General features: G+C 43.3%; 1 pseudogene; it reads left to right on the forward strand.

Moving 5' to 3' along the window:
• LOC138442973 (poly(A) polymerase type 3-like) overlaps nucleotides 1-5,664 on the forward strand; it is a 37,712-nt pseudogene extending 32,048 nt beyond the window's left edge.
• Nucleotides 5,665-6,000: the final 336 nt, after the last annotated feature.

The following is a 6,000-nucleotide window of genomic DNA, read 5'->3' on the forward strand; positions in this document are numbered from 1 at the left end:
TTAGCAAGCCCGAATTCTTTAAAGGTTCTTTTTTAAGTCTTTATCAAATTTGTTACAATATTGCTTTTACTTTATATTTTGGTTTTTTGGCCACCAGGTGTGTGGGATCTTAGCTTCCCTGACGAGGGAACAAACTCGCACCCTTTACATCGGAAGGTGAAGTCTTAACCACTGGACTGCCAGGGAAGTCCCTAAAGGCTGCTGAGAAGGGGGAACACAGACTCAAACTGTCTGTCCATTGTCATTTTCCCAATATCTGCCACATTACAGTGTATGAATGAAGATAGACAATAGATAAATAGATAGATGATATCTATACATAAATACAGATATGCTGCTGCTGCTGCTGAGTTCAGTCATGACCAACTTTGTGGCCCCATGCACTGTGACCCGCTAGGCTCCTCTGTCCATGGAATTCTCTAGGCAAGAGTACTGGAGTGGGTTGCCATGCCCTCCTCCAGGGGATCTTCCCAACCTAGGGATGGAACCCAGGTCTCCTGCTTTGCAGACAGATTCTTTACCATCTGAGCCACCAGGGAAGCCGCACCTGTATATATGTGTGATATGGTTCAATTTTTAATTATATAAGTAGTACATGAATTTATTTTTATGAAAATGTCAAACAGTAAAGAACCTATTAAAAAAGAAGCCCTTCTTCACTAACCCATTAATTCCAATTTCTCCCCAGAATTAACTGTGGCTATGAATTTGCTATGTGACCTTTCAGATAGCTTTCTTCGCTATATTTCTTTATGGCAACACTTATGTTTTATTAATTTTTATAATAGGTTACACTATACTTATGGTCAGCAATATTCCTTTTTTATGTAATATGTCTTAAACCTTTCAGTTTTAACATATATGTAAAGCTGCTTTTTTTTAGTTCCTGCATACTATTCCACCATATGGAAGCATAATAATTCACCGTAACTTACTGATTATCTGCTATCAACACATCACCGTTAGTCCTTTCTGGAGACCGCATTTCCCAGAATCCTCTTGCTGAATATTTCCCTCTTGGGATTTGCTTGTACGATATGCTCATGCTGGTTTGAAAGTCGGTCTAGAAGGAGAGGCCATTAAGCCTGGAGGCAGCTGAGACAGGGGAGGACGTTGTGACTTTATAGTGGCTTAAGGGGAATGAGCCTTTGAAAACCAGCCACTTCTCTGCTACAGACAAAGGCACTAGCCAAAGCTTCCTGGGGGTTCTTGAGATTTGCAGAGGCTTCCAGTTGAGCTCCTGGGAGCCACCTGCTTCAGGGATGCAGGCTGGGGTGATCAGGATGGCTCCCCCAGCCTTTCCAACAAGTCTGGAATCCTCTTGTTCCTTGTATTGAAGCTCTCCTTGCCTGCAAGACAGGAGGTGTCTTTATTCTCCTGACTGAAGTCTGACTTCTAAAAATTACCTTTTTTTCCCCTCTGTGTCTATCTTCATTTAATGCTATATTATGGACCCCATCTCCAGTCATTAAACATTCCTTGGAAATTTACTTTAAATTAATAAATGTATTAGTTTAAACATCATAACTCTTATATATAGTCAAATAATTTAAACTATTCCTCTATTGTTTAGCATTTAGGCTATTTCCATATATAAGATATATGTTGTGGCAAACATCTCAGAATGTATATTTCACTTGCTATTTTGAGCCTCTGGAGACTGGCAGAGTTGTAATTTGAATACTGGAATTAGAAAAGACACTGAACAGTGAAGGGAAGTACAGAAATGATGAACTCAGGTTTAGTAATATCGAGTTTAAGCTACTGGGAAAAAGTCCAGATGTGATGACCTAGCTGCTGTTGGATGTAAGGGACCAGCTTTTAGGACCCAGATCAGGGTTGACTATCAGAGTCTAGAGAGTTGAGTCCAATGGCAATCAGTAAAGAGTCTGCTGTAAAGATTACAGAAAACAAGAGCACTAGAACTGACGAGGGGCAAGACAGAGGGTGGAGGTGCAGATGTAGAGTAAAATCTGTTACCAGCCTAAGGTAAAATGTGCTTACTGAAGTGAAACCGTGCTTTTCAAGCACTGCTGTGGTCTCTCGCCTACCATTCCAATTCAGAATACTCAAACTCCATCCATTGATGACTGCTGCTGCTGCTGCTAAGTCGCTGCAGTCGTGTCCGACTCTGTGCGACCCCAGACGGCAGCCCACCAGGCTCAAGGAAACCTAATCCTCTCTCAAGGAGGGGCAGCAAATAATTGGGAGTGATAATGCAGCCTACCAAATTATGAATCGAATGTCACGGCTGTGATGCATAAGGCCGCATTCTTTGGCAGCTGTGGTTTGGCTCTCTGTGCCCCTTCTTACCTTCTAAAGTGCATAAATGGAGATGTTACATCTACCCGCATCCTATGTCCTTGATTTATCTCTCCTTGTTTTAAGAAACTACAGCAGCATTCTACATGTTTCCTTTCTCCTTCTTTCTTTCCTTCTCCTAAGATTGTATAGGAAGTGTTCTGAAATTTCTTAAGCTTCAGTAAGACAGAAAAATTGGGGGTGGGATGGGGTAAGATCATATCATTGCTCTCAACTCTTCACTCTTCCTTCCTATGGAAGTCTCGCACTTCCTGTCCATTGCCATAGACTTCCAGTGACTTCCCTGAGAAGAGAAATATACAGCCCTGTCCCCTCGATGTATCTTGCCTTGGTTGATAGAATGGAAATGGATACCATGTTTAAGGAGAAGTCTTTTGCCATAAGAAATGTATGCTGTTAATAAGGGCTGTTCCTTTAGCCTGTATCCTAAATGGAGCAGAGACCATCAGGGTCATAGTGGACAGAAGCAAATCTTTGTTGTTGCAAACCACAGAAAGCTGGGGGTCTGCTGTTGTCACAGCAATGACGATCAATGTGCTTTTGGTTTAACCACTTTTGGTCATCACACCATTACCTCTACAGCCCCAAATTGGGAGATACAAAACTCTATTTACTGTCCCTCCTTCCTGTGACCAGCAGCAGGATTTTTCATGGCAAATTTTGTTCCATGAAGCGTGGGGTTTAACTTCTTTTCCTAATGTCCATGTTTTCCTTCTTTGAAAAGAGGTTCCTACAAGAATAACACCAGGTGTAGCATTGTCTTCTCTCTTTTTTGTATGTCATAAACTTATACTCAATCGTTATCAAACTTGATTCTCCATTGATGCTTTAAAATCTTAAAAAAAAAAAAAAATTCCCTGCTTCCTTCTTGGCTGTCTCCTTCCATGCTCTCCAGAAGCACTGAATATTCTCTTTGAGCTGGAGCAGAGGAGGGCAGGTGAAAGGGGAGCATAGTGACCAGCAGACATGGCCCTACCTTCATAGAGCTTACGTTTTAGTGGAGAAGACAGACAAGAAACGATAAACAAGTGAAAATGTAACAGAATACCGGGAAGGGGTAACTATGTAGAACAAAAAATCGAGTGAGGAGAGCGAGGATGGCAGGGAGTTTTACCTGAGATGAGATGATCTGGGGTGATTACAGGTATAACTGGCCTGCACACGGAGCCGCCTGGGTCCTCATGCGTAGACCCTCCGTTTTCTGCTCCACCATGAGCCTCACTAGCCAGCGGTCCACAGCACTTACTCTGTCAGCTTCTGCAGCTCCAGCCCCACCTGAGAGTATGCCCCTAGATTCTACTCCCTTCTCTGAAAACCTGAATAGGGCTCTTCTTAACTGTGGACCATGGTCCTGGCGACTGATCTCAGGCTTTGTTTATCAGGTTATTTTAAAATATTTCTCTGCACGCCTCAGATTTAGAATGGAATGCAAGAGGGCACTGGGGAAACAAAACACAGGTGAGAGAAAACACTTTTATGGGTTGAAAAGAGAGCACCCAAAAGCAGCCTGGGCTATGGACCTTCATGACCTCGCTCCTAGAGTTGGGGTTTATTGATAACAGGGAAGCAGCCTGATAAGAAATGAACTTTTATCTATAATATTTAATTTATTTTTTAAAAAGACTGGAAAGAAATATGACCAAAGAAAAATGACTAATTTTGTATAGTAAAAAGGTGGGTGTTTGTTACGCTCTTTCCTGCATTTTAAAACTTTCTTAGAAAGGAGGAAATTTTCTTAAGGAAAAAGAAGACAAGGTCTGCCATTCAAAACCTTTGATCCTGGGGACTACCCTCGTGGTCTAGTGGTCTAGTCTACCTTGCAATGCAGGGACAGCAAGATTGATCCCTAGTAGGGGAACTAAGATCCCATAATCCATGGAGCAACTAAGCCCAAGGGACACAACTACTGAAGCTGGGGCACTCCACTGCCTCCACACCACAACTACTGAGCTCACATGTCACATCAAAAATAAAACCCTGCATGATACAACGAAGAACCCACATGCCGCAACTAAGACAGCTGCTGCTGCTAAGTCGCGTCAGCCAAGTTCGACTCTGTGCGACCCCATAGACGGCAGCCCACCAGGCTCCCCCGTCCCTGGGATTCTCCAGGCAAGAACCCTGGAGTGGATTGCCATCTCCTTCTCCAATGCATGAAAGTGAAAAGTGAAAGTGAAGTCACTCGGTCGTGTCCGACTCTTCGCGACCCCATGGACTGCAGCCTACCAGGCTCCTCCATCCATGGGATTTTCCAGGCAAGAGTACTGGAGTGGGGTGCCATTGCCTTCTCCAGCAACTAAGAGTGGATGTAGCCAAATCAATCAATAAATAAAATGTAAACAATAACGACAGCAAAAAATCTTTGGCCTTGCCCTTGCATTATTCTCCCCTGGCTATGTGTCCTTGAGCAAGGACCTGACATTCTCTGACCCTCATTTTCTGTACCTATAAAATGGTGATCAGGCCTGCAATTTGGGATGTGATGAATGTTAAGTGAGAAAACGGATGCAGTGTTCAGCATTGATCAGTCCTTAACATATGGTGGCTGTATGGGCACTTTATGATTTCCCAAAGTGTATCTATGGGACATTAATATCATAAGAGGTCCCCAAGTAGTCTTTTAAGGTCAAAAAAGTTTAGGAATCTCTACATACTACATTCTTTTCTTGGGGACTCAGAGTGACATTAGGATATTGACGGCACTGAAAATTTCTACTGGAAAGAAATTTGTTTGTCTCTCTCTCTTTTAAAAAAAAAAATTTAAATGCATGTTCTCCAGCTGTCAAACATTAAACACTGGCCTACACTATGCTTGCCTGAAAAGGATGAGGGAGGTTACGCTTGGAGTTCCTGAACTTGGTGAGAAAAGACTATACGTTTCTGCTCCTTGACGAGTTTGGTGCACAGGGTGGGGGGCTGATGGTGAGAATGGGGACCACAAACTGGAGGGGGCAGTCACTCAAAGCTCTACCTGATATGGAAGCCACCCAGAAAAGCACTGAAGGCTACTGGTGGGTACCCATTAGCTGGTTGAAAAGCTAAACCTGTTGTCTTTATAGTTGAGAAATTATGGAAAATTTTGAAGATCCCACAAAATAAACAAAAACACATACTTTAATGACTTCCTATTTCTAGCTACTGATAACTACTCAAAAGGCAAGAGACAGCTTCCAGTCCAAGCACATGTTTTGGCCTTCTTTTGCAGAGAAGAGACTTAATAACAACCCCACCACTAACCCTACTGGCAGATCTCACTCAGAGTCAGAACGACAAATACGGATGGGTGTCATGCTTGGAGCTCGGTTTTATAATCCGTTGGAGCACTTAAGAGTTTTACCGTGAAGGGATATATCCTCCTTGCTCTGGGTTACACATCTGAGGAGGAGAGACGGGCTGAAAGGAGCCTGCATCATTACTGGCAGTGGGTCCTGAGGCTGATGGCTGGGTGTGAACTCAGAGGATGCAGACAGACCTTCAAAACAGATGACAACATGTCTCCAAAGAGGATGAACAGCCAAGGAGAAAAGTAACACGCCCAGAAGCCTAGGCAGGAGCAGAGCAACGCAGACAAGTATGTCTCCTTACCAGAGAGGAGGCTTCTCTGACCCTTTGTTTCTTTCCCATGCATTAGTCTTTTCTGGACCACGCTAGTGGTAAAGAACCTGCCTGCCAGTGCAG

This window comes from Ovis canadensis, chromosome 6, assembly GCF_042477335.2.
Source record: "Ovis canadensis isolate MfBH-ARS-UI-01 breed Bighorn chromosome 6, ARS-UI_OviCan_v2, whole genome shotgun sequence".
NCBI lineage: Eukaryota > Metazoa > Chordata > Mammalia > Artiodactyla > Bovidae > Ovis > Ovis canadensis.